The sequence below is a fragment of the Bubalus kerabau genome, chromosome 10, assembly GCF_029407905.1.
Source record: "Bubalus kerabau isolate K-KA32 ecotype Philippines breed swamp buffalo chromosome 10, PCC_UOA_SB_1v2, whole genome shotgun sequence".
NCBI classification, from domain to species: Eukaryota; Metazoa; Chordata; class Mammalia; order Artiodactyla; family Bovidae; genus Bubalus; species Bubalus kerabau.
The window spans coordinates 45,660,325-45,686,939 of NC_073633.1; the positions used below are offsets into that span (position 1 = coordinate 45,660,325).

A 26,615-nucleotide genomic window follows, 5' to 3' on the forward strand; every position below is an offset into this window, starting at 1 on the left:
CCCAAATGTAAAAATCAGTCCTAGAAGTTTATTAGTATTATCATTCTGGAAAAAAACAATTGCTTGTGAGTCTGGTTTCCAATAGAAAAGAAGGGCTTTTATAAACTGTATTTTTAGTAAAATAAAATGATTACTTCTATGTCTCAAGTCCAAAGCACAGGACTTCAATTAGAAAGACTGATTTCAATACCACTTAATTTGACTATGTGAGTTATGCAGCCACAGTTTACCTGGCATGAAAAATATTTTTATTTTTTTATTTGTCACAAATGAAGACTATGTAGAATGCTAGGTAAAAGGCACAATGTCCTTAGATTCTCCCGTGTTAATTATTATTATGTACCAGTCCTTTAACTGAATCATTTTAAAAGAGGCCATTAATGTGAAAGAGCTAAATTTAAGAACAGGCTGTGCAATCACATCATAACGCCTCATGTACTAAACTGTGTGGCTTCAGGCAACTTATTTAACATCTCTGAGCTTCAAATTTCTTGTCTAGATTATTATTATGAGTAATAATAATGCCTACTGAATAGAGTGGTTGTAAGCATTACATATATTTACAGATGAGAAGCACTTAAAACAGGAAGAGATATAGTATACAACATACAAATGTTAGTATAATCACTCAATATTAATCAGAGCTAGGTTTTATACATTTTCTTTTCTTATTTAAAGTTCTCTAAAAAGTACAGTACAAGAAGTGAATTTCATTCTGTTTTCCTAAGAGAAAGTCCTGAAATTCTTCATCTTGAAGTTGACCTAAGGTAAGTCGCTTTTTTCTCTGAGCATCAGATTCTCCACTAACAAAATGAGATTAGTATCTATATTTTAGGATTACATGAGACAAATAACAGAATCAGTGCAATACAATAAAAGCTGTTGTTGTTCAATTGCTCAGTAGTGTCCAAGTCTTTGTGACCCCATGGACTGCAGCACGCCAGGCTTCCCTGTCCATCACCAACTCCTGGAGCCTGCTCAAACTCATGTCTGTTGAGTTGGTGACGCCATCCAAGCATCTCATCCTGTTGTCCCCTGCTCCCCCTGCCTTCAATCTTTCCCAGCATCAGGGTCTTTATCACTGAGTTGGCTCTTCACATCAGGTTACCAAAGTATTGGAGATTCAGCCTCAGGATCAGTCCTTCCAATGAATATTCAGGACTGATTTCCTTTAGAATGGACTGGTTTGATCTCCTTGCAGTCCAAGGGACTCTTAAGATTCTTCTCCAACACCACAGTTGGAAAGCATCAATTCTTCAGCACTCAGCTTTCTTTATGGTCCAACTCTCACATTCACACATGACTATTAGTATTCTAAGTTCATATGGCTTGGCATAGCATCTGACACAAAACAGATGATTTACAAATAATAATAATTTTTTAAAGTAGATATACTTGTACAAAAAATAATTTCTGAGGTGGACATTCATTTATAAATATAACATCAATGGGTCAAATGTCATGAGATGTCATTATTCCTTACTTACCAAATGTATTATGATACCAGAGTGACAACACCTTATCAATGTGTGGACAGAAAGGACTATGGTTATTACCTTAATTAAATCTATCTTCACAGAAAACAATCCCCAAATTCAGTGGTCCTTGACATCAGAAGTGCTAATTTTTCTAATCTTGCAACTCAAACTTTAAGGGACAAAAAGGCCCTTAAATGCTGACTTCTGTCAAGAAAAATTCATGCCTTGTTGTTACTTTCCATAGAGCTTAGGTTTCATCCGAAGCAGTGCATGAGGTATTCAAAAATATGGTAGAAAAGTATTAATTTAGAAACGGTAAAAGTAGACACACTTATGCAAGACACAATCTAAGCGAATGAAGGACATTCAACTCGCTGACAAAAAGTAAAGACCCTAGCAAATCTTTCTTCAAAAAGTCGCCTACTTTAAAATTCTCAGTGAGCAACTAAGAGGGAACAGGATAAATCGGAACATTTTTCAAAAAGCTGCTGAGGGAAAAGGCTTGCCGGTAAAGGACAATAATTTCTTACAACAGGGATATTTTATTACTACGTCTGATCTATTCATGGTAACACAGTACTTTCAAGCACTTTGTTCCCCTCAGACTCAGAAACTCCTTAAATAAAGGTATCCTTCTAAAAGTATAACTTGAATTTAAGCAAAAGATAACATGGAATATTAATCTTACTATTAAAAGCAACAATGTCTAAGTATAACTGGAAAGAAAACACGAAACCAAAAGGCAGTCTAATCTGCCTTCCCTGAATACAAATGAAGAAGACACCTTCTGTTGGTTTTAGGTTTGAATCAAACATAAGAGCAAAATCTACTAAAACTGTTGTAAGGCTAGAGACAGTTACATCAGTTGAAGATAGCTTACGGATAGTATCCAGAAACCAGCATTAGTAAAAGAATGTATACAAGTGTACACCCAACAAATTTCAGGAATTAAAAAAAAGTGTTTCAACATGCTAAGCCTCATAAGATGTATGGTACATGCATTCTTCTCATGTTAACCTTCAACTTTTGGAAGTCTGGTATTATATCCTCATTTACACATGCAGAAACAAGATCTCATAAAACATACCTGTCTACATGGATATGGATATGTATACAGAGTTGATTTTGCCTTGCCCAAGATCACTCAGCTGGCCAGAGAAACAAACATGCTTCAAATACAAGTAGAATAAATCCAGAACGTCTAACTCTATCCACTAGGAGAATATGTCTGTGTTTATAATGCCCACAGTTAAAAATTTGGTATCAAAATTTTTAATTTATGAATAAACCATTTAGCATTGGGCAGTAAATTAGTTAAAATAACTAACACAAAAAATATCAATAAAATAAAATGATTTTGAGTAGAATATAAAAATATTTTGAGAGAAAATTAACTTTTTAATGGTTTAGTTCTCTCCAGAGCAACACAGCAAAATAATCACCTAAAATAACTACTACAGGTTATAATTTTAAATAAATTTTCTAAGAATGATATCCCTACAGAGACTTTACAGAAAGAATTTTGAAGGTTAAAAAGTTCCCAAGAAAGATCACATCAGTCCTACCTCTAAAAAAAAAATCAAAATTCTGTAGATTTTAAATGTGTATAGAAAAGTGTTAGTCACTCAGTCGTCTCCAACTCTTTGTGACCCCATGGACTATACCTGCTAGGCTCTTTTGCCCATGGAATTCTCCAGGCCAAGAATACTGGAGTGAGTAGCCATTCTCTTCTCCAAGATATCTTCCTGACCAAGGGATTGAACCCATGTCTCCTGCGTTGCAGCCAGATTCTTTACATCTGAGCCACCAGGGAAGCCCTTTAAATGTGTATAGCTCTGCATAAAAGTATCCTTATATAGTATATTAAATAAAACATAAGCTAGTATCAAGTGACTATAGAAAATGCTATCTGATTTCACTGCAAGATGGTTTTAAATACGGCAAAATGTCAGACTTCAGATGCAATATATATAATCCTAAACTCTAGCTGGTCTCATTTCATTGTTATTCTTGAATGAACTATCATGCTAATTGCATAGCTCTGTTCCTACACTGCCCTTGGCAAGGCAAACAGCAACACGCTCAGATTAAATGTCTATGTGGTTACCCAAGGAGATGAAATGACATAACCATGATTCTTTTTGCTTACTGTCTCCTTCGTCATCATCATTCTCAATCAAATCCTACCAGGCTTTGAGCATGTGATTATGGTCTTCAAAGCTACAACAGTCAAAGAAGCTGGCCTAATGATGCCTAACACAAAGAATTTAGATGAAGCCCCTGACATCCAGAGGCAGAAACACTCAGTAGTGAAGAAATGAATGCCAATAAACCTGGGCACCTCCACAAAAGATGCCCGTACATATGGATATGTGTGCATATTTCTAGATAGGAATGTAAAATCCATTTTGCAGCTAAAATCATTAAAAATAAATTTAATTTGAGCAATAGGAGGAGCTGAGAAGATTCAAAGGCAAATGATAAATAAGAAATCTGGTTCTGCTATGAAAAAAATTTAGCAAAAAACAGTACCTAGAGTGACTCTTAGCATCTTAAATAGAACCTTTCCTCTGTGCTTCCTTGAATATGAAATTGAGTCTAAGGGAAACATTCATCAAATGCCTACCTGCAATTCCCCAAACTAGGTAAGAATTAGAACTGCAGACTCCCAAATTTCATCCTCAAATTTAGTCAGCCTAATTCTGCACAATTACTCAGGCTGAAATTCCCAAGGAGCTCTTGGTCTCCACTCTTTCTCTCCTACCCACAGCCAGTGCAATAACCAATCCCATTAGCCCCTACTTTCAAAACAGAAAGTCAAATTGTGAATCTTCATACCATCTCCAATTCTGATCCAAACTACATCATCTTTCTCAACTATGGCAAATGCCTTCTAATGGACCTCTCTCAGCCAATTTCAATTCTCTCCAGTTTACCATATATCCAGCAACCAGAGTCATCCCTTTAAAAACTGTAATAGATTATCTCACACTTCTATTCAGGCCCCATGATCTCCACTACATTCAGTCAGAATATGCTTTGTATAATAGTTAACAGTCTTTATTATGTGTAACACATTTAATGATGTTCAAGGCTTACTTGATTGGCCCCTGGTTCTCTCTCTGGTCTTTTTTTTTTTTTTCCTGCAGGTCTGTGCAGTTCCCTGATAGTCTTTGAACACACGAGGCATTTCTACATCAGGGTTTTGGCACTTAGAGTACCCTCAGCCTGGAATTCTCTGCCCTAGCTTCCTCATGTAATTCAAGTTTCTGATGAAATGTCACCACCAGAAGTCTTCCCTGGTTTATTGTACTTTAAAGAGGAACCTCCTGCCACTGTTCCCTATTTTCCCATCTTAATTTATATTCTTTGTAGTACTGTTACCAGCTGATAATATAAATATTTATGTATATGTATAGATTGTGCTTCCCTGGTGACTCAGATAGTAAAGATTCTGCCTGCAATGCAGGAGGCCCGGGTTCAATCCCTGGGTTGGGAAGATGTCCCAGAGAATAGAATGGCTACCCACTCCAATATTCTTGCCTGGAGAATTGTATGGACAGAGGAGCTTGGCGGGATACAGTCCACGGGGTCACAAAGAGTTGGACACAACTGAGTGCCTAACACTTCCACTTTTTTTCAATCTGTATAGATAGATACAGATATAAATTTGTTGCCTATTTTGCACCACTAGACTAGGTGCACCACTAGACTAGGTACTATGATAACGATGTCTTTAGAGGATGACATTCAATTAAAAACTTGACAAGGAAACATATTATCAAGTACTGCTGACACCATCTCCATACATCATCCCCTCAAAGTATTTCATTATCTGGTCTACTCTGGCCAAGACATGGATAAATCCTTTCTCTCATGTCTACCCTCTTCCCCTTTGAATACAACTAAATACACTCTCTCCTTTCATAATCACTGATGAGCTCCAATCTAATTTGTATTTTCATCCCAAACTATTGCAAAGCTGAATTCTGCTGAATGATATTGTGAATCCTCTCGTTGTGGTATTATATAACACCTCTTAAATTCTGAATAAAAATGTCAGCTTTTATTCATCTTCTCGTTAAACCTTTCCTTATAGTTCACATAGCATACTATTTTATTTTTCCATGACTTTCTTGGTTCAACTCCTACCATCCAAAATACTGCTTCTTGGTCTTATTCAAGGAACTCTCCAGCATCATCAATCCATTAGATGTTAGTGTTTCCTAAAATTCCATAGTGTAATTTTATTTTTTCTCAGTGGAAACACTGCCTGGATCACCCCATATATCTACATGTTTTTGACTCCCAGACATCCTTATTGGCTCTTCTATTCTGAGTTCCTGGGGGAAAAGGGTCATTGCCTTCTCATCAATGAATTGCTAGCTTTAAGTATAGTACATGGCACAGAATGGATGGTAAGTAAATATATGCTAAATGAATGACCCCAAGGCAATGCACAACTCTAAGCCAGACCTCTCTCCAGATTTCCAAAGCCAAAGCTCTAATGGGGTATGTTCACTTTGACTCTGAGGTTCTTTGAACATGTACAAAAAACATGTTCACAAGTAAATCAAATATTTCCCTATTTTTTTTCTTCCCTCACCCTTAACTGTAAATTGCTCCCTTGTTTTATATTCCAAATCTTAAAAAATGAAACCCACATAAGCCAAGCATTTGAGAATCACGTCGTCATGTATATCCAGCTCTTACCTTCTATGGGCTCCTTCTTCTAATTGCCTCTTCAGTAAATCCTCCCTTGTTTAACACTGACACAAATATGTCAGTGCACGTCTTTCCTTAGCAGGTTTACTGCAGTGACTAAGTGTCCTCCTTGCCTGCAGTTATATCCTAATAGCCTTCCACATGGCTGCCTTTATGTTGCTGTAGGTGCTATTGTCTTTTAAGGTTAAACTATGTCATATTACTTGCTGGAAATCTGTGGAGGGCTTCCTATATTCTTCTAAAATGCTTACAAATCAATTTTTACCACATCACATAAAGCCTCACATCATACGGACCCCATGTCTTCTTTAGCCTCTTCTGTCTCTTTCCTGCTCTCACCCATCCCTATCCATCTGCTCCCCAGTACTTTTCCACTCATTGTCTCCAAGGGCTGACTTATTGCACATGCAGGTCTTTCCACCTGAAACACACACCCCACTCAACACTATTGATAGTTTTATGAAGACTTGCTCAGACATCATTTCTTCTAAGAAGTCTTCCTGTCTTGAGCTATCAGGTTCTTTGTGCATTTCTCTCATTGCACATATCACATAAGACCACAGCATATGCCTAACAGAGGCAGGAGCACCACCTCTCTGGTTTACAACTACACATAGAGAGGTTAGTATAATCCACACTTAGGAAGTATGTATCAAACATTTCTTGAAGACGTTAAGTGTACAATTATTTTTTTTACTTTTCTGTCTCTCCTACTCAAGTAGCTCCTCAGTGGCAAGAATAAATATCCATCTCATTATTCCCAGTGAATGAAACACAGCAAGTAGGTATTCAACATTTTGTTTTATTCATTCAACTAAGAAACTGCAAAAATATACATGTGTACCTATACATCTATATGCATCCAAAGCAAATTAAATATGTCTAATATTGGTATAGTTGGAGTCAGGCCAAGAAATTTATATTCTAACCAGGGATACAGATACCTACTTTGATGCCTGGTCTAAAGCACAAAACAGGTCCCGTTGCCAAGTGTATGCAAATCTGATTCCAAAACATAACCAATAGTTTCTTCACTTACATTATCAACTTTGCTCACTCTGGAAAGTTGTAATCCCTGATTCAATAACTGTCTCTAGAAATATCTCAGCATTTCTTCTTTTACTTGTTTCTAAATGCAAATATGACTGTAAAAGTTTGACTAATGAAAACACTACAACAAGAGGTCAAGTATGAGAGAAAAAGAGAAGTGAGAGAGAAACTCCAGCAGAGGAAAGTGATGCCAAAGTGAAAGTGAAAGTGTTAGTCACTAAGTTGTGTCCAACTCTTTGTGACCCCATGGGCTATGGCCTGCCAGAATCCTCTGACCATGGAATTCTCCAGGTAAGAATACTGGAGTGGATTTCCATTCCCTTCTCCAGGGGAGCTTCCTGACCCAGGGATAGAACCCAGGTCTCCTGCATTGCAGGGAGATTCCCTACTGTCTGAGCCACTAGGAAAGTATTTGAACAGAGAGTTGAATGATGACCAAGAGTTCAAAAGTCCAGACAATGGTCAACAAGAAATCAACAGAAAGACTGATAAGCAGCAGCAATCCTCTAACAAGTTATTTGTCATTGTAAGGATTTAATCCTCTTACAAAACAATTTAGGCTGAATACTATGATAACCTTCCAAGCTAAAATGAAATAATCAGAACGTTTTACTGTAATACTTCACTCCTACATAACAATTTTAGCTTTAAGATTCTCAGGTGCCTGAGTGCATACTCAGTTGCTCAGTTGTGTCCAACTGTTTGGGACCCCATGGAGTGTAGCCCACCAGGATTCTCTGTCCATGAAGTTCTCAGATAGTTTACACAAAATGCCCCTTTAGACATACATAAATTCATTTACCAGTCCATTAGTCTATCCAACTTATTTGAACGATAGAGGAGAGGCAAGGACAGTAGAGAAGAGAGGAGAGAACAGAAGAGAATTGGTACAATCTACAGATGAGAACCCAAGGGTTAAGGAGTAGGAGTGGGATGTCATAGCTTTTAGCTACCTCATTCCAATTGTGACAGGAAAGTATGAACAAGTGTGAACTAGGCTAAATTAGGAGGCGGCGGCTCCTCTCCCAAGAGAAACTTGTTCCCACAGATTTGAACTACTTTACATACAGAGAATGGACCCTGGAGACAGAATGCCCAGATTCAAATCCTGGGTCTGTCACTTATTATCTCAGTGACCTTGGACAGTTTGCTATTCAGTCCTCTCATCAGAAAAATGGGGATTATTGTGGTACTTGTCTCACTGTATTGTTATAAGAATTAAATAAATCATTATTCTCAAGGCACTTAGAACAGAATCTGGTATATATGTTTGTTTGTTCAGTCACCAACTCGTGTCTGACTCTTTGCAACCCCATGTACTGCAGCACACCAAGGCCTCCCTGTCCTTCACCATCTCCCAGAGTTTGTCCAAGTTCATGTCCATTGAATTGGTGACGCCATCCAAACATCTCATCCTGTGTCACCCTCCTCTCCTTCTGTCTTGAATCTTACCCAGCATCAGATCTTTTCCAATGAGTCAGCTGTTCACATCAGGGTGGCCAAAGTATTGGAGCTTCAGCTTCAGTATCAGTCCTTCCAATGAGTCCAATTCAGGACTGATTTCCTTTAGGATTGAGTGGTTTGATCTCCTTGCTATCTGAGAGACTCTCAAGAGTCTTCTCTAGCACCACAGTTAGAAAGCATCAATTCTTCAGCACTCTGTTTCTTTATGGTCCAACTCCCACATCCATACATGACTACTGGAAAGACCATAGCCTTGATTATACGGACCTTTGTAAGCAAAGTGCTATCTTTGCTTTTTAATACACTATCTAGCTTTCCTGCCAAGAAGCAATCATCTTGCCCGTTCATGAATCACTGTCTTTTCATGGTGAAGGGGCTTGCATAATTCAATGAAGCTATGAGCCATGCCATACAAGGCCACTTAAGACAAACTGGTCACAGTGGAGAGTTCTGACAAAATGTGATCCACTGGAAAAGGGAATGGCAAACCACAGCAGTATTCTCACCATGAGAACCCCGTGAACTGTATAAAATATCTGGTAGACAGTAAGCACTATATAACTGTGTACACTAAACATGTGTGCATTTCAACACAACAAAATAAGCTCAAAAACATGTTTTTCCAACAGATGAGAAACAGACAAGTACCTATATCAATAAGCCATTCTGCAGGAGAACTTGTACAGAGTTTTAGCTCCCACTCATTCTCAAATCAAAATCAACATTTTCTCAACTTCACACACATTACTAGGCAAACACAGCTTCATATCCTTTTCAATCAACCAATGTCCCTCTAAACCAATATGGTATAGCAGCCATAGGGCTCCTAAGGCTACAACTCCTAAATAGCTACATTAAAACGTGTACGTATATGTTAGTTGCTCAGTCATGTACAACTCTTCGTGATCCCATAGACTGTAGCCTGTCAGGCTCCTCTGTCCATGGAATTCTCCAGGTAAGAATACTGGAGTTGGCTGTCATTTCCTTCTCCAGGGATTATTCCAGACTCAGGGATCAAACCCAGGTCTCCTTCATTGAAGGCAGATTCTTTATCATCTGAAACACCAGGGAAGCCCAACTGTAAATTCTATACTCCAACCTGTTAACCTAAAGAGTTAACTTTGTAAATTCTATACTCCAATCTGTTAACCTAAAGAGTTAACTTTGTAAATTTAACTTCCAGAAGATGTCTATGTGGGGTGAATTATTTGCATATTCATGAGGATTACTGTTTAATAATATTTTTAAAATACAATAATGATTTGTTTTGAGTTCAGACTCAGATTGTCAGAGTTGAGACAGACTGACTGAGTTCAAACCCCAGCCGATATTTAACAGTTATGTAATTCAGATTTAATCGTTGTGTTATTTTCTTATCTATAAAATGAGGATAACAATTAGGCATATATGTACATATATATGCATATGTATATATATATACACACACATATGTATATGTGCAACACATTTGGACTATTATCTGGCAAATAGCATTATATAAGCTTTTGCTTTATTATTATTATTGTTATTCTGGATAAAGCACAATGACTATACTCCTTTCCTATGCTGAAACGTATTCTACTCTTAAAGAAACAGCCAAACAAATAATGAATTCTGTGCATGTTCATTTATTTCAAATTCTGTTCATGAAGCAAAGGAAAAAAAAAGGAAAATATTTTAAAGTACTACATTATGCGATTTTAACAAAATGTCTATCAAAAGTTGAAAAGATATTTAATGAGCAGAATGTTTTAGTATCTCTGGTTCTTCTTGTCAATCATTATAAAAATCATGCAGAAATCACTAACATTCACCATTTTTGGACATGCATATGCAAATCACTGATTTCTCTAAGCCCATCAGGTATGCTGTAGGGAAACTAATGATGTAAATATGAAATGGCAGTTTCTTCCCAATAATTCCTCAAAACTCATCTCCAGAAGTAGTTTAACATGCAAGGAAATGGCATCCTAGTTACTGAAATAAAACCTTGCATCTTTTTATCACCAAGCATTCAAACTATTGGAAAACAAGAAGGTACCAACTGCTAACATACCTGATGGAAGCTCTTAATCTCTCCTTTAAAGCTCTGTTGTGCACATAAAAATATCAAGAAGTCATAATTTGACTGGCAGTTTCTTTATATAATAATAATCTTTTTTTACTGGAATAACGAAAATATTTTTAGTAAATCTCTTCCATTTACTCTGCAATGGTAAACTTGGGGATAACCAGTGCTAAAATAAAAATAAAATGGTTAGGATTCTCCACTCTTTTTTTATTTGAATAGAAAAAAAACTGTGAGAAAAACTAAGTCTTTTTGTAATGCAGTAACTGCTAAAAGCTCATTATCAAGCACTCTCCTAGTTGTGTATAATTTACATAGTGAAAAGGAGGAAATGAGTCATTAAAGGGTCATTCAATGGATCAGAGCATAAAGCAAGTGAGTTTTCTCATGGCTAATTTTAAATTACTTTATTAGAGCATCTATACACATGCAGTAAGAATTATGAACATATGGTTTCATATTAAAAACAATAATTTACTCTATATTATAGAATCTGATTGTGGTAGACAGAATAACTACCCCCCCCCCCACAAAATGTCCACATCCTAATTCTTGGTACCTGTGATTATGTTACCTTATATAGCAAAGGGAACTTTGCATATGTGATTACTTTATACATGTTGATATGTGAAGATTATCCTAGATTATCTTCCAGTGGAAGGATCCAATAGAATCACAAAGCTTCTCATAAGATTTAGCTAGGAGTGCTAGAGTAGGAGAAAGATTTGAAAAATACTAAACCTGCTTTGAAAATGGAGGAAAGGCCATGGACCAAAGAACCTAGGCAGACTCTAGAAGCTGGAAAAAGCAGAGAAAGAAAATCTCCTCTAGAACTTCCAAAATGAATGCTGTGAAAACATTGATTTTAGGCCTGTAAGACCCATTTCACATTTCTGTCCTCCAGAACTATTAAGATAACAAATATGAGCTTCTTTAAGCAACTAAGTTTACAGTAATTAGTTACAGCAGTAATCAGAAATAAATGCGCTGCTTTTACAAAAATAATGTAGCCTCTACTACATCATTCTTGAAAAGGAACTATCTTTTTCCTCTCTTCTACCTGTAAGGATTTCTGAGTGATCAATCTTTATTTTTCTTCTGCAAGTGAAAATTCTAAACAGAAAAAAATTGCTTTCAAGGACTTGTTAGACATGTCTGTTTTGTTATTACACAGTTTTTAAGTTCTCATTAACCTAGTACCCAGGGATCTTAACCACATCTCCAATGTCTTCCTGCATTGGCAGGAGGATTCTTTACCACTGAGCCACCCAGGAAGTACCCATTTGGCTTAGAGACTGAGTATAAGATTTCTTATCCTGAATGAAAAAAACTTAACTGGATAAACAAATCTTAGCCTTTAAGAAATACTACATAAAATATGATCTCCTTTTGTGCACAAAAGTAATCATATTCCTCATTTTAACATTTAATTTACACTATTCCATGCAGTAGAGTAATACTGATGTGGAACCACAAAATAACATAGATATTTGATATCCATATGTCCCAAATATATATATATATATATGCTGTATAACTGTTTTAAAAGCTTTAGAAAATTAAAAATGAAATATAATAAAACACAAAACCAGCTATATACCTTATAGCATCTTTTATCATTTTATTTTCTCAATTATAAAGAAATTATTATTAAAATGGACACATTTTTAAAAGCTTACAAAACAACAATAAAGTGTGCCTACCAATTAAATTGTATTCTCAAGTATTCAAACACACACAACTTCAAACTATGTTTCATGAAAAACCTCCAATTCTCTGCCCATGTCACGATGTGCTATTTTATATTGTTCAGTTCAGTTCAGTTCAGTTGCTCAGTTGCATCCGACTCTTTGTGACCCCATGAACTGCAGCATGCCAGGCCTCCCTGTCCATCACCAACTCCCGGAGTTCACTCAAACTCATGTCCATCGAGTTGGTGATGCCACCCAGCCATCTCAGCCTCTGTCGTCCCCTTCTCCTCCTGCCCCCAATCCCTGCCAGCATCAGGGTCTTTTCCAATGAGTCAACTCTTTGCATGAGGTGGCCAAAGTATTGGAGTTTCAGCTTTAGCATCATTCCTTCCAATGAACACCCAGGACTGATCTCCTTTAGGATGGACTGGTTGGATCTTCTTGCAGTCCAAGGGACTCTCAAGAGTCTTCTCCAACACCACAGTTCAAAAGCATCAATTCTCCAGCACTCAGCTTTCTTCACAGTCCAACTCTCACATCCATACATGACCACAGGAAAAACCATAGTCTTGACTAGACAGACCTTTGTTCGCAAAGTAGTATCTCTGCTTTTTAATATGCTATCTAGGTTGGTCATAACTTTCCTTCCAAGGAGTAAGCGTCTTTTAATTTCATGGCTGCAATCACCATCTGCAGTGATTTTGGAGCCAAAAATGAAGTCTGACATTGTTTCCACTGTTTCCTCATCTATTTCTCATGAAGTGATGGGACCAGATGCCATGATCTTAGTTTTCTGAATGTTGAGCTTTAAGCCAACTTTTTCACTCTCCTCTTTCACTTTCATCCAGAGGCTTTTTAGTTCCTCTTCACTTTCTGCCATAAGTGTGGTGTCATCCGCATATCTGAGGTTATTGATATTTTTCCCTGCAATTTTATATTGTTAAGAGGCATGAATACAGATTGTGGTGTTCAACACTTGTGGCTTCTAATCTGGACTCTGGAACTTATTAGCTACATAACTTTTCAAAACTATACAATCTGTCTGAGACTCGGCTTCCTCTGCTGAATTTGGATATTCTGAAAAGACTATATTGAGAATTTATGAAATATGGTTTCTAACACAAGGTTCATTCTCAGTAAATGATGGTATCATTGGCATGGTTATGAATTTCCTTGTCTTGTCAATGGGAGTATATGTTTGTTTTCTGAGGACAAAGTTCATTCTCAAAACTGTTTGAATATTTTCCTGAATGTCTAGGAAGTACTAGGCTATGTACATAACATCTAACAATGATTCACTCAATGAACAACTGTAACCAAAGATAAATAGAGAACAATTAAGTACTAAATCAGAAGCACTGAAATACAAGTGCAAGGAAAGCTCAGCTTCACAGTGATGTGAATGGGCTGGTGTAGTCAGGGAAGGATCAATGGCAGACAAGGGACTAGAACAGGGAAGTGATACCCTTTCTAGATAGAGCAAGACTAAATAAATAAAATCACACAATGTTCTCAGCAGAATATATTTCCAAATTTTAACCTAAGTGAAGGTACATAAAATAGGCTACTCAATTTTCTGATCTCTTCATGTGAGTTCAACTTCTTTAAATCATCTTTACATATATCTTCTTTAAAATGCTAACAGAAATGGAAGAAAGATCATTTACTTTTGCCTAAAATCATATCAATAACAATTATTGTACCTGAAGGTACTATGTTAACAACGATGATGGTTTATCTATGTATTCTACCTCATGTCTTATACCTAGCATACTTACTTATTTGGAAACATCAGTGCAATAGAAAATTTCTAAAATTAATTATGTAAAATGTCTGTATACTCGCTAAAATAACCTAAAAATTATTTCCATAGTCCTAAATGACTCATAGCAACTTCGAGTGCTCACTAAAAGCTTATGGGGTAAATTTTTCTTAAGGGATGAATAAGAAAATGGTAACTTTGTACTGGAAAACTTCCCTACTGTCCACTATCCTAAGATTTTAACAACTGCTTCTATGACAAACGTAAAGAGCTGCATCTATAGCGACAAACAATGACAGGGACCAGGGTGACGGCGGCAGCACATCTGAGACCTGCCCGCGGCCTGGTTAAACGGGAGAGAAGGAAGTGGCAGTGTCAAATATGACTTCCAGGCAGATGATACGAACTATTGTGTAGATGAGAGTGACCTTTAATAAAAACAGGAAAACTGAGGAGAAAGATTTAGACAAAGATCAAGAGTATAGCTTTCAACATATTAAGTTTGTTGCATTTGAGGAATTAAGGTGGCATCGTGAAAGAGGCAGTTACCTACTGGAGCTCAGATCAGAGATCTGATATGGAATAAAGGTCTGCAAGTCATCAGACAGAGATGGTGTGCAATATGCCTAAGGCAAGAAGGTGCAGAGTGAGGAAAAAAGAGGGAGAAGAACAGAACTCTGAGAATCCCTAAAATCTGGAAACCGAGAAGAGGAGGAATTAGCAAAGGATACAGATAAGCTTTGGGGCTTCCCAGGTGGCTCAATGGTACATAATCTGCTTGCAATGTAGGAGATCTGGGTTCGATCACTGCGTCAGGAAGATCGCCTAGTGAAGTGAATGGCTACGAACTCCAGTATTCTTGCCTGGAGAATTCCATGGACAGAGGAGCCTGGCGGGCCACAGTCCATGGGTTCAGAAAGAGTGGGACACGACTGAGTGACTGAGCACAGGGTACACACTGATAAGCATTATCTATGAAAAAGATTTCCTTGTTAGAAAATATTATTTTCCTTTACTACAAAGTACTACTGGAACATCTCAAACTGTTTGGAATAAAGAAAGTTATTTACAGAAAACTTAATATAGACAATATTCATCTCACCTATTATTTCTGAGTATAAAGCTTCTAAAATAACATAATAAATTATTTAGAGAGTCACCTGAACTTTCATTATATATATACAACTATCAATAAAAGTATCAAATGACATACAACTGTTCTTAAATTTTGGATAAACAGGACTAACTTCAATGATGGAAAACTCACAAAGTAATTTTCCTTTATCTGAAAATATTAATTTATCCCATACTTATAACATATATATGTTTTAAAATAGAATTAGGCTGTACTTTACAATGTAAAACTTATGAAGATGCCATGAAAGTCACTTTGGGTTTATATAATTATTTCTTGAGAGAAAATAAGTCTTGGAAAATTTTGGCAAACCAGAAAAATGGAGGTTGCATAAGAAATCAGTACCTTATAATTTTTTAAATAATTTTTAAAATTGTAAGTACCTTTTCAGTATCATATACATACATACACACACACATATTTCTCCAATAACTGATAATTTAGAGTGGAAAAAATACATCACTTTGGGGGTTTGCCTGGTGGCCCAGTGGTTAAGACTCCACGCTTCCACTCCAGGGATGCATGTTTGATACCTGGTCAGGGAACTAAGGGTCCACATACCTCACAGAAAAACAAAAGATACCATTTTAAATTTTTTTCAAAAGAATAAGGATTAAAACTCGGAAATCAGGATCTCAAAATACCTAAAGAGTTGGGACGTATGATCAAAATTACCACAGAGGGTAGCTAGACGTCAGAGCCAGATCCAAGCTGAAGAGAAGATGATACTGACGGACAGACCATGTAATGTCCATTTTCACCCCCTTACTTCCAACAACCAATTCATGGAGCACTGGTGGGTATGGGTGCTATCCTGGCAGAGCCTTATTTGCCAGTAAGACTATTAGATGGCAAGAAAAAAAATTCAACATAAGAAAACCTGAAATTGCCATAGTTAAGGTCCTTTAAAATAAAAAATGTGTTGTCTAGAGAACATAAGACATAGAAAAAACAAGAAACAGTAGTAACAAATCCCAGGAGTATAGAATAAATTCTATACTGATAGCTCAGTTGGTAAAGAATCCCCACCTGCAATTTAGGAAATCCCAGTTCGATTCCTGGGTTGGGAAGATCTGCTGGAGAAGGGGTAGGCTACCCACTCCAGTATTCTTGGGCTTCCCTTGTGCTCAACTGGTAAAGAATTTGCCTGCAATAAGGGAGACCTGGGTTCAATTCTTGGGTTGGGAAGATTGCCTGGAGAAGGGAAAGGCTACCCACTCCAGTATTCTGACCTAGAGAATTCCATCGACTATATAGTCCATGGGGTCACAAAAGTTGGACACAATTGAGTGAGTTTTACTTTCATAGAATAAATTCATCACGGGAATACTGCAGAAGCAACAGTTCTTTGCTGAGATTTGCTGAGATCTGTGATGAGGACTGCTTGACCTTTTTGTGATTTTATCTCTCTCTTACCTAGACGAACAGAAATAATGACATGCAAGAGGAAGTAGTATGCAGTGTCTCAGGTACTGATAGGCTGGGATAAATAGTAATTATAAGGAGTGCAGATTCAGATGGTTATTGCTAGGGACTACCCATGCATTTGAGAAAAACAATGGAAGGTTGGCATCAATTTATTACTGTTGTTCACAGAACACTGCCCCATCCCTAAAGATTTCCACATCCTAATCCCCAGAAATTGACTATATTAGCTTGCATGGCAAAAAGGAATTAAGGTTACAGATGAAATTAGAGTTGCAACCAGCTACCTTAAAATACTAAGAACACCCTGGATTTTCAGGGTTCATCCAAGGTAACCAGAGGAAGATGTGACTATGGAAAAAGGGCACAGAGAGACACCACACTGCTAGCTTTGCAGATGGAAAAATGGGCCATGGGTTGATATATGGGCAGCCTCCAGAAGCTGGGAATATCAAGGAAATGGATTCTCCATTTCCATTTCCTTGGAACCCCTTTATCCTTCCCTCAAACACTCAGTAGTCTCAGTAACATTTAAAAATGCGCCATTGTCATGCACTGTATTTCTACATCTGACCAATTATACATTTGGTTTCCAAGAGAATTGTTCCAGACTAAATTGTGTCCACAAAATTCATCTGTTAAAGCTCTAAACCTCTAATGTTACATTGCTTGGAGATTAGGCCTTTAAAAAAAGGTAATTAAAATTAAATAAACTAAGTTTAAAAAAGGTAATTAAAATAAAATTAAATTTTTTAAAAAGGTCATTAAAAAATTAAATCAGAAGGATGGGACTGTAAACCAAGAGGACTTTTGTCCTTGTAAGAAGAATAAGAAACACCAAGAAAACACCCACACAGAGGTTACAGAAATGCCAGAAACATAGCATATAATGGAAAAGTAGATCAAAAGACAGAGTAAATTTATTTCTCGTAAGGGGGATAGACGTGTGCTATCACAGTAGTTTCTTTTACTGAGCCCTGTGTTAGTTGGCAAGAACGGCCATAAGAAAATAACACAGATTGGGGGGTTTAACCCACAAAAAGTTCTTTTCTCTCAGTTATGAAGGCTGGAGATCCAAGTTCAAGGTGCTGGTAGGATTGTTTTCTCCAGAGGCCTCTCTCCTTAGCTTGCAGATGGCTACCTTCTTGCTGTGTCCATACCTGTGTGTGGGTATGGTTTCTTACATACACACAGCAGTCCTCTTGCTTTATTAGAGTCCCATCCTCTGATCTCATCTAACTTTAATTACCATTTTAAAGGCTTAATCTCCAAACAAAGTAACACTGGAGGTTTGGGGCTTTAACATATGAATTTTGTGGACACAATTTAGTCCCATAACAATTATCTTAGAAACCAAGAAATGTGTAATTGGTCAGATGTAAAAATACAGTATATGACAATGGAGTATGTTTAAATGTTACTGAAACTACTGGTTATTTGGAGGAAGGACATAGGGGTTACATTATCTCTGGGTTCTCCAGAAAATGGGGCTAACCAGACCAAACACTATACTCTTATCATAGAGTGACTAAAAAAAGAATATTTCTAAAAGGTTAAATGAGTGGGGAAGCTTGAGTGCACATTCTATTTAAAGCCAGACAAATCACCAACTGCCTATGTCTGTACCAGGGGTCTTGACGTTGCTGTGGTCAGAACTGACAGTAGGAGATGTCGTTACAGAATTGGATTCCCTGACAGCAGTAGGAACGATAGGATCTCTAAATAACAGAGGCCAGATCGAAGCACTTAAGCATCAGTAGCAATGCTGGCACAGTTAATCATAAAAAGCAGCGGAGTGGTAGCTAGGGTGAGGGATTCTCTAAAATGTCTATTATCTCAGCCCTAAACCAAGCTGCTGCTGCTGCTAAGTTGCTTCAGTCGTGTCTGACTCTGTGCGACCCCATAGACGGCAGCCCACCAGGCTCCCCTGTCCCTGGGATTCTCCAGGCAAGAACGCTGGAGTGGGTTGCCATTTCCTTCTCCAACGCATGAAAGTGAAAAGTGAAAGTGAAGTCACTCAGTCGTGTCTGACTCTAGTGACCCCATGGACTGCAGCCTACCAGGCTCCTCCGTCCATGGGATTTTTCAGGCAAAAGTACTGGAGTGGGGTGCCATTGCCTTCTCCATAAACCAAGCTAGCAAATCACAAACAATATCGTCTATTGGGAGGAATGGATGATATAAATGCCACTCTTAAAACCTGAAATGAGGCATTATGTCCTAATTTGATTCACTAGTCTGGTAAACACAACAACCAAATGGATGATGGAAGATGAGAGTGGACTGCCAGATATTCAACCAAGTAGTAGCATCAATCGCAGTGTGTGGCTGGTTGCAGTATCTTCACTAGAGCAGATTGATACAACTTTAGGTCATGGTACTTGACAACTGATCTAGGAAACGCATTCCTGCCCATCTCTATCAAGAAGAAGAACCAGAAACACTTCTCACTCGCATGGGGCAAACAGCAGTATGTATCTACCATCCTGACTCAAGACCATAGTAAGCTTTTCATCCTTTGCCATAATACAGTCCATAAGGATATGAACTTAATGGACATTATACAAAGTATTACCCTGGTCCATGTGCTCTGACCACCTCATGCGAAGAGTTGGCTCATTGGAAAAGACTCTGATGCTGGGAGGGATTGGGGGCAGGAGGAGAAGGGGATGACAGAGTATGAGATGGCTGGATGCCATCACAGACTCCATGGACGTGAGTTTGAGTGAACTCTGAAAGTTGGTGATGGACAGGGAGGCCTGGCGTGCTGCGATTCATGGGGTCGCAAAGAGTCGGACACGACTGAGCAACTGAACTGAACAACTGAACTGATTATATCAATAACATCCTACTAAGTGAGCCAGATAAGCAAAAATAGCAAGTATAATACTTCAAGAACTTAGTAAAACACATGTGCTCAGAGAATGCAAAATAAACACCTTAACAATGAAAGTTTTAGGGCTCTCATATCTGAGTAATAAGAGGACAACTCTGCATAAGGAAAGGACAAACAATTGCATCTCACATTATTCATCAATAAGAAAGAAGTAAAATCCCTATCAGGCCTCTTTCCATTCAGGAGGGAACATGTCTTACTCTAAGAACACTGCTCTCATCTACTTGACTATGTGTGACAGAAGGATGCTGGGTAGGAATGGGCCATAGGGAAGTCAAAGGCTTTGCAGAAAGTACAGGTTTTATGGAAGAAATCCTGATATTTCAGCAAAATGATTCCACAAAACTCCATGGTACTAGACAACTGTCGTGGGAGAAAATACCATATAGAATTTATGACAAACCCCAGTAAGAGAATTACAACACAGACACCTAAAGAGCCGTCTATGGGGTTGCACAGAGTTGGACACGACTGAAGCGACTTAGCAGTAGCAGCAGCAAACCATTTGCAGTAGAGAATTAAAAATAATTTGGAAACAGTGTATGATGTCCTGAGCCTCATTTAGGCAGAGTGCCTGATCATAGGCTATTAAGAGACATTGTAGCCAAAAATGTCCATTACAAGCTGGATTCTGTCAGTCAAGCCATGCAAGATCAAGCAAGCCCAGAAATAATCCATTATTAGATAAAAATGGAATATCTAGGAATGAGCACAAGTAGAGAATGCATAAGTGAGCTACATGCAGAGGTGGTCCAGACCCCTACATCTACCTGAATAATGAACAGTGGCTCACTAATCACAACTCACACCTGTGACAACATGAGAAGTCCCTTCTAACCACCAAGTCCAAAAATGGTGGTTAGATGGGTTGGCTTTATGTGATGTTGTTGTTTTTGTTTAGTCATTAAGTCATGTCCAACTTATGGACTATAGCCCTCCAGTCTCCTCTGCACATGGGATTTCCCAGGCAAGAATACTGGAGTAGGTTGCTATCTCCTCCTTTAGAGGATCTCCCCAACACAGGGATCGAACCCAGGTCTCCTTCATTGGCAGGTGGACTCTGAGCCACCAGGGAACACTGGCTTGATATGTGGTACAAACTAAAAAGACACTGCACCTGCCCTAAAGCCCCACTAGGGGGTGCCTTCAAAGTCAGTATGCCAAATTGCTTTAGTCCCCTGCGACTCTTTGTGACCCTATGGGATGTGACCCACCATGCTCCTCTGTCCATGGGATTCTCCAGGCTAGAATGCTGGAATGGGTTGCCATTCCCTTCTCCAGGGGATCTTCCCGACCCAGGGATCAAACCCCCAATCTTCTATGTCTCCTGCATTGGCAGACAGGTTCTTTACCACTAGCGCCACCTGGGAAGCCCATTCAAAGTCAGCAGTGAGGAGAAATGTAACCATGGACACAACTTCAGTGATCATACACTGTGTGTGCAAAGAGAAGTTGCTGAGGTAAGAATATATACTTATCTACTTGTGTATTTATTGGCAGTGAATAGCTTGGCTGGTTGGTTGGCTGGAGACCTAGAGTGGGCACAAAGTAGACAGATCTTTGTCTACCATGTTACTGCCCTCAATAGAGCATCCACCATGAGTCATGTTGCAGACTGTACTCTCTAAAGAAGGCTGCAACAATTTCTCTAGTTGCACAATGTGCAATGTGAACTTCTTGCAAAGTGAACTTGGTACTATTCCCATCAACTAGGGAGGTCTATAGTCCCTGCCTGTCAACTTGGATGGACGTTAGTCTCTGCTTCACACAAAAGCACATAGAATTGATGCACATAGTTTTCAAAGCAACATCCCAGAAGACCTCTTCTATTCTCCAGGCACACATGCTCTTAGCATCCAGCCACCACGCTGTGATGAAACCCAAACAATGGGAAAGCCCACATGGAGACACCACAGGTAGGCATTCCACCTGCCAACACACTGAGGTTCTAGCTCTCGGCCAGAATAAAGACATCCCCAGACGATTCCAGTCCTGAGAGGTCAAGACACCCTCTGCTTTCAAATCTTAATAGGTAAGAGTCCAGAAACTATGGGACAAGAATGAGCCACTCTCACTGTCCCTTGTATGAATTCCAAGCCCACAGAATCCATGAACATAATAAAGTGGCTGTTCTCAATCGCTAAGTTTGGATAGCTTTTTACAGAGCAATAGTAATTAGAGTAAAGCAATTAACGGCCAAATAGACAGAATGACTTGATCAGTTGACATCAGTCAGCTTGCTGTCAGTCACCTCAGTGTTGTTCGAGAGGTGCAAGAAGAAAGCAGCCACAGTGAAAAGTACGGACACTATGAGCAGATTGAGCAGCACAGGCTCCCATTCATCACGCTTATCCAGCTATTGCTGCTGCTAAATGCCCATCCTACGCTGATATACACCATTCCTCAAGGAGACCAGCCAGCTGTTCAGTGGTAATTGACTACACTGGACTCCATTCAGACATGAAAGAACAGACACATATTCTGGGTATGTCTGGGTATGGGTTTGTATTTACTGCCTACAGGGCCTTAGCAAGTACCTTAATCCAGGGACTTACAGAATATGTTATCTACCCAAACAGGATCCCTCATAACCTTGCACTGAACATGGGGACCCACTGAAGAGTAAAAAAAAAAAAAACAGAAAAGGTACAGCAGTGAGTATATGATCATATAATCCACTGGTTATATCACACCATTGCCATTCAAAAGCTGTTGATCTGACAGAATGATGAAACAGTCTTTTAAAAGAGCAGCTGAGAGAGAAACTTGGGGATAATACCCTGAGTGGATCAGGCACCACACCCACAGGAGTAGTATAACCTTAAGTTAATGACCATCGTATGGAGCTGTGGACTTTTCTGGTGACTAGATAGTAAAGAACTCACCTGCAGTGCAGAAGACCTAAGTTCGATCACTGCTCAGGAAGATCTCCTGGAGAAGGGAATGGTTACCCACTCCAGTATTCTTGCCTGGAGAATCCCATGGACAGAGGAGCCAGGCAGGCTACAGTTCATGGGGTGGCAAAGAGTCAGACGTGACTGAAGCGACTTAGCACACAATCATGTGGAGCTGTGTCCTTAGCAAGTAGAACACACAAGTCCAAGGGTCCAATTTACCTTCACTCCCAGTAATCCACTTGGGGTATCTGTGCTTCTACTCCCCATAAGTATAGACTCTAAGTGGCTAAGATGTCCTAGCTTCCAGAGGAGTAACAAAAACCTCCACAAAAGAACAAAGATCTCAAACTCCTGTGACAGTTGCCACCTAGCCACTGTGCATTCCCATGCAAAAGACAAGCAGGCAAGAAAATTACCTTACCTTCCAGGCAAGGACAATTAACCCTGATTGTTAAGAGAAGGCAAGACTACTATAAATTTAATGTGAGGATGGAAGAAGACAGCAGGCACCCAGGTGACCCACTTAAATATCTGTCAATGCTCCCTCCTAATTCTGAAAGCAAATTGACAAATGTAACAGCTGCAGAAGTAGCTTGAGAAGGACACAGTTACCAGGATCCAAAGCTCTTTGGGGTCACTTCTCTGTGCTTGATATCCAGCCCATCAGAGTTGTTCACTGTGGGTAAGGGAGATCTAGAAAAGGTGGTTTAAAAAATAAGATATAATGAATATCAGAGATCAAGGATGATGATGGTTCTGAGATCAGGGATAGCAGCAGGGACTGAAATTCATTCCACAGACTTTCTTCTTGTATGTATCACTGAGAAAAGAGGCCTGCTTCTAGAGGACTGGGTACCAGATGTGATGAACTTTCATAAGCAAAAAAATATGAACTCCCTAAGGGGACAGGTATAGAAGATGTGATGCACTGTCCAGAACCCTTTCTGCATGAAGACACTCATTCCCCCAGCTCCCAAGAGTGTTACCTCCTAAGCTTTCACGGTTGAGTTCCTCCTAGGATTCACCTTCAATCCAAGGGAGCCATCTCATCCTGAGATATGTTATGTCTTCCCCAGGGGCAGTCCACACCCAGTGATTGGTTAAAAGGAGCGGTGGGTGAAAAGGGGTTTTCCTCTATCTGGGACATCTCTGAAGTCTACTCCAACTTCACAGTATCCCATTCACTCAGTTGAGACTCTGCTGTAACTGAGTCACAGCTCAACTTCTCTGTCTGCTGAATGCTAGCTCCCTCCCTCTCTTCCAGTGGTAGTTCCAAGAGAGCACTCCCCAGGAAGATCCTCTGAAGAAGGCATGGCAACCCACACCAGTATTCTTGCCTGGAAAAGCCCATGGACAGAGGAGCCTGGTGGGCTACAGTCCACAGGGTCGCACAGGATCAGATATAACTATGCAACTAATACTCCCCAGGAAACCACCTGCACATTAATCTTCCTCTCAACCCCCGACAAGCAGACACCTTATCCTACCTTGATCCATTCCACTAATTCCCATGCTGCTGCTGCTAAGTCGCTTCAGTCATGTCCGACTCTGTGCGACCCCATAGACGGCAGCCCACCAGGCTCCGCCGTCCCTGGGATTCACCAGGCAAGAACACTGGAGTGGGTTGTCATTTCCTTCTCCAATGCATGAAAGTGAAAAGTGAAGTCACTCAGTCATGTCCAACTCTTAGCGACCCCATGGACTGCAGCCTACCAGGCTCCTCCATCCATGGGATTTTCCAGGCAAGAGTACTTGAGGGGTTGCCATTGCCTTCTCCAAATTCCCATGATGCAGGCCTATCTCCTTGTAATAGTGATCAAGTGATTCCAGCTGATTCTCCCTGTTTGGGGGCCAATATCATGATCAGACTAACTCACCTGTTGTTTCTCCACTTGCAACTTCAAATTCAATCCCCTCAGAGCAACACACAATACTATGTTGGAAGTTTGCTTTACCAGTTTTCATCTTTTGCTTTATCAAACACTTCCCATTTGTACAAATGCTGAGTTTTCATTAATAATGATAAAACCAAAAAAAAAGATAATGATAAAACCTCTGGGATATCACAATAATTGTTGGGAGGATGACAGTTATGTACAATGAATGAGAAACAGTCGATAGTTAAGCCACCAGAAAAGATTCTTAAGCAATTTTCAAATAATATTTAAAAATATATAGACTTTACTTTCTGACACAACTAAAGATATTTAAATACGATTTTCAACTTTATAAGCTATTTCATCCTTTGTTCTAAGAATATCTATTCCAGCTTTTTTAGACATTCAACTGAATTAATATTGTTAATACATATAATATTCAACTAAATGATAAACCATAACATACACATGCCCACAGAGGCTCCTCTGTCCATATAATTCCCCAGGCAAGAATACTGGAGTGGGTAGCCTTTCCCTTCTCCAGGGGATCTTCTCAACCCAGGGATCAAACCCAGGTCTCCTGCACTACAGGCAGATTCTTTACCATCTGAGCCACCAGAGAAGCCCTTAATATATATAATATTCGATTAAATTATAAGCCATAACATACAGACAAACTTAAATCTTTAGGTATATAATTTTATACCAAATCATTAAGACACTGTGCAACTTCATCCAAAACAGACCATTGCCTCCAAAGTATCATAAGACATAAAAATAAGAAGAAAAGAAAGATGCAAAAACAGGGAGCACTATTTTTTGTAAGTACTCTGAAATACAGCATTAAACATGTGAAGCAGTAAAAACATACAATCTATGCTTAAACACTTTTGAACAATGATTTCATTCATCTTTCACTATATTCCTTTACAAAAGTTTGTGATTTAATTTGAGATTTTTAAATTTCAAAAGAAATGATGGCACACTCCATTTAACAACATTATCACAATTTCCAGTGTGCAGATAGTCACAGACCACTAGTTTCAAGTATCTGGCTCAAGTATGAAGAAGCACTGTTCAGATAAAAATTCACAAAACCGATGTTTCTCCATATTCCTCAAATAAAGAGGTCTGACTTTAAAACGCAACAATCATAACACAGTTATACTAAAAATTAATGAATTCCCAATTGTGAACTGCGAGTGCATAATGAATTTCAGGGCACTTCTCTGGCAACCAGACCGAATTAAGAGTTAAAGTTCTAAAGCCTCAACTGCCTCTGAAAATTTGGGGGGTGGTGATCAGTTAAAGAAAACATCAGCTGTTTAGAAATGCATGGCACTACAGCTGAATATAATACCTTTCCTGTTCTCTCTTAAAATGGTTTCCTATCGAAGCAGTTTCTGTATCAATCACACAATAGCCAGAATGGTACAGGGTTATACTATATGACACAATAACCACATTCAAAAAGCATAGAAAAAAAATCACTTTTATAGTAGCAAATGCTGTAGCTAAAAGCCTAAAACAAATCACTAAACTGCACTGATTTGTAAGCTTTGAGGTTTGAGGAACTCCCTGGCAGCTAAGAGAAGGGCAGAGCTTGCAATCAACTGTCCTCTGGAGCACAAGATTTTCAAGAAAAGAAACCCGTTGATATAGTCTCTTCAATTAACTTTGCAAAAAAATGCCTAAGCAATACCCGGAGGGAATTCAAGGCAAAAATCAGGCCAGATACCACATTTAACTCTCAATCTTACCAAGGCCAGTGACTGTTAATCAGCCTGCGGGGAAGTAAGAGCTACACTTGACAGTGGTTGTTGTTTTTATAAGCACAACGCTTCCTATTTTACATGGACGAATATAACTACTTCTGCAGAATATCTAGTAGAGCCATGTCTTCATTTTTACAGGTCACTAATTATGAATGTGCTTAAAATATCCTACCACTCCAAAAATAAATTATAGCAGAGAGAGCCCTCAGTATGGGCATTTTGATTCTAAAAAAAATGAAATTATAAATCATATCTTCCTTTTCTAAGTAAGAAAATTGTGATGTGAAGTGCTGACATGAGCTACCTATATATATATTTCTTGGCCAAAAAGCTAGAATTTATACCCAATCTGCATTTCAAATATAGAGTGTT

The 26,615-nt window shown here is 38.7% G+C and overlaps 1 protein-coding gene and 1 long non-coding RNA gene across 2 annotated transcripts in view; one reads left to right on the forward strand and one right to left on the reverse strand.

The window, feature by feature from the left end:
- Positions 1-26,615, reverse strand: part of MDGA2 (MAM domain containing glycosylphosphatidylinositol anchor 2) — a 919,168-nt gene that overhangs the window by 876,490 nt on the left and 16,063 nt on the right. The window lies entirely within an intron of this gene.
- Positions 1-26,615, forward strand: part of LOC129621291 (uncharacterized) — a 41,571-nt gene that overhangs the window by 1,496 nt on the left and 13,460 nt on the right. The window contains exons 2-3 of the long non-coding RNA XR_008699184.1: positions 729-767; positions 19,036-19,268. This is a non-coding gene — a long non-coding RNA (uncharacterized LOC129621291). The remainder of the gene's footprint in view (positions 1-728; positions 768-19,035; positions 19,269-26,615) is intronic.